The sequence below is a fragment of the Limulus polyphemus genome, unplaced genomic scaffold (assembly GCF_000517525.1).
Source record: "Limulus polyphemus unplaced genomic scaffold, Limulus_polyphemus-2.1.2 Scaffold12031, whole genome shotgun sequence".
Taxonomy (NCBI): domain Eukaryota; kingdom Metazoa; phylum Arthropoda; class Merostomata; order Xiphosura; family Limulidae; genus Limulus; species Limulus polyphemus.
This window is the reverse complement of record NW_013677641.1, coordinates 9,162-12,932: the sequence shown is the minus strand read 5'-3', so window position 1 is coordinate 12,932 and position 3,771 is coordinate 9,162.

Genomic DNA, 3,771 nt, shown 5'->3' with positions numbered 1-3,771 from the left:
AGAAGAAGTGACCTATAGATATAGTGACTAGTATAAGTGACCTATAGATATAGTGACTAGTATAAGTGACCTATAGATATAGTGGCTAGTAGAAGTGACCTATAGATATAGTGTCTAGTATAAGTGACCTATAGATATAGTGGCTAGTAGAAGTGACCTATAGATATAGTGACTAGTATAAGTGACCTATAGATACAGTGTCTAGTATAAGTGAACTATAGATATAGTGGCCAGTATAAGTGACCTATAGATATAGTGGCTAGAAGAAGTGACCTATAGATATAGTGACTAGTATAAGTGACCTATAGATACAGTGACTAGTATAAGTGACCTATAGATATAGTGACTAGTATAAGTGAACTATAGATATAGTGGCCAGTATAAGTGACCTATAGATATAGTGGCTAGAAGAAGTGACCTATAGATATAGTGGCCAGTATAAGTGACCTATAGATATAGTGACTAGAAGAAGTGTACTATAGATATAGTGACTAGTATAAGTGACCTATAGATACAGTGACTAGTATAAGTGACCTATAGATATAGTGTATAGTATAAGTGACCTTTAAATATAGTGACTAGTATAAGTGACCTATAGATATAGTGACTAATATAAGTGACCTATAGATATAGTGGCTAGAAGAAGTGACCTATAGATATAGTGACTAGTATAAGTGACCTATAGATACAGTGTCTAGTATAAGTGACCTATAGATATAGTGGCTAGAAGAAGTGACCTATAGATATAGTGACTAGTAGAAGTGACCTATAGATATAGTGTCTAGTATAAGTGACCTATAGATATAGTGTCTAGTATAAGTGACCTATAGATATAGTGACTAGTATAAGTGACCTATAGGTATAGTGACTAGTATAAGTGACCTATAGATATAGTGTCTAGTATAAGTGACCTATAGATATAGTGGCTAGAAGAAGTACACTATAGATATAGTGGCTAGAAGAAGTGACCTATAGATATAGTGACTAGTGGAAGTGACCTATAGATATAGTGGGTGTTTGTTAATCTAGACCAGAAAGATAATTCATCTTACATAACATGCTAAAACTATGGGAAGACAAATAAATTACTTTTAGTTCAGTTTTATTTACAACTATATAGGACACTTCTACTAGTCACTATATCTATAGGTCACTTCTACTAGTCACTATATCTATAGTACACTTCTACTAGAGCTAGTACTGACACAGAACAAAGTGTTATTTTTGTACTATGTTTGCATGGTTAACCAAACCACAGTTAAAACTGACACAGAGAGAAGTGTTATTTTTGTACCATGTTTGCATGGTTAACCAAACCACATCTAGTACTGACACAGAACAAAGTGTTATTTTTGTACTATGTTTGCATGGTTAACCAAACCACACCTAGTACTGACACAGAACAAAATGTTATTTTTGTACTATGTTTGCATGGTTAACCAAACCATAGCTAGTACTGACACAGAACAAAGTGTTATTTTTTATAGTTTTTTTTTAACAATCAAGCAGTCCAAGTTACTTACCCTTGAATGAACTTGTGTTGGAAGCTCGGATGTTGTCGTGACCTTTGTTGTCTGACCCAATGTTTCTGGTGGTTTGGTTAACCATGCAAACATAGTACAAACATAACACTTTGTTCTATGTCAGTACTAGCTGTGGTTTGGTTAACCATGCAAACATAGTACAAAAATAACATTTTGTTCTGTGTCAGTACCAGCTGTGGTTTGGTTAACCATGCAAACATAGTACAAACATAATACTTTGTTCTGTGTCAGTACTAGCTGTGGTTTAGTTAACCATGCAAACATGCTACAAACATAACACTGTGTTCTGTCAGTATTAGGTGTGGTTTGGTTAAACACGCAAACATTGTACAAAAATAACACTTCGTTCTGTGTCAGTTTTAACTGTGGTTTGGTTAAGGGTGAGTACAATTCCTATTTATATTTCTTCAGAACTTGATGGTGAGTACAGACCCATGATATACTTCCTCGGAACTATATGGTGAATAGAGACCCCTGGTATATTTCCTCAGAGCTAAATGGTGAGCATAGACTCTCTCGTATATTTCCTCAGAACTAGAGGATGAGTAGAGACCCCTGGTATATTTCCTTATAACTAGAGGACGAGTACAGACCCTCTGGTATATTTCCTCAGAACTAGAAGGTGAGTACAGACCACCTGATATATTTTCTTAGAACTAGAGGATGGGTACAAACCCCTGGTATATTTCCTCAGAACTAGAGGATGGGTACAGACCCCTGGTATATTTTCTTAGAACTAGAGGATGGGTACAAACCCCTGGTATATTTCCCCAGAACTAGATGATGGGTACAGACCCCTGGTATATTTTCTTAGAACTAGGGGATGGGTACAGACCCCTGGTATATTTACTCAGAATCCTACTTCAGAGAAACCGACATTATACACCATGAAATATAAAAGCGCCCTCTATAAGGAAACGAGAAATTAATCCTGGGTTCTCTGGCTTTCATCTCACTGCTAACATATTTTGATACCATTATATTAATGTTGGAACAGGGTGTTGACTTTCCCGTTCTTTGTTGTTAGTTTTGCCAACAATCTATGCTTTCAGTTGCCATGGATACGATAAAGACTATATCGTCTCATGCTTGTTTATCAAGTTGTCATTCTTCGATTAGTTTTAGTGCAAGTTTGTACGATATCGTTAGACGTTAGTTAATGTGCTTATCTGTAAATATAAGCAGAGGCGCTAAAATAAAACAAGAACGTGTATTAAATTAATTATCCAATTAAAATGAAGGATTAGAGATTGTGACTCTTACTAACATGGATACTTTCTTTGATGATGATATAGATCGTTTAATAAACATTGAAGATACTATTTGCTGACTAAGTCACTTAGCCTAACGTTAGTTGTGAAAGTACTAATCTTGTTACTTTTGGGTTTATTAGCTCTCTTTAACACGTAGGGTTAAAAAAACATAGGAAGTTTGTAAGAGAAAAGATGAAAACCGAACGCTCACTGACTTCAAATACCAGACTAATGCTTAAAACTGTTTGCTAAATTTAACAACATAAGTGACTTGTATGAGGAAATATCGTTATTACTTCTATATTGCTTAAGTTAATGCCTGGTAAGCTTTTAAGATTTTATTTGTGTATTTCTTATTACTTTGGACAAAATGAATGAAATAGATTAGCTTATGTCTAAGTTCCCAAAGCTAGAATCGATACCCGTGGTGGGCAGAGCACAGATAGCCCATTGTGTAGCTTTGTGCTTAATTTCAAACAAACAAACAATGTCTAAGTTCCTACTCATTATGGATGCATTATTTCATTTCGTACAATAATGTTTTTTCTAACTTGGGTGGTCTGTGTTTCTGTGTGTTCCTTTTTCCAGCTGGTGGTAATAACCTTCTATGCTTATAACGCTAAGATTCGGGGTTAGCTTCCTACAGTGGTCACAAGTCAGATAGTATTTTATGTAGCCACTTTTCGGATATTGGTAAACGATAGGATGACGGTTTTTACGATGTTTTATTAAATTCCTCAATACACATAACTGTTTACTGTGGATATTTAGAATTATCGTCAAGAAATTAATGTCGCGTTTTGGAACACTTTCATTAACCACCCCCAACAAAACGTACAACACGTATAATAGTTAAATGAACCGCCTAAACGTCACGTTAGTGTAGCCCATATAATGTTTAAAGTTTAGTGTACTCTAATCCCTTATAGTGATGGCACACGACGAGCCACACATCCGGCATGTAATGCTGTTTG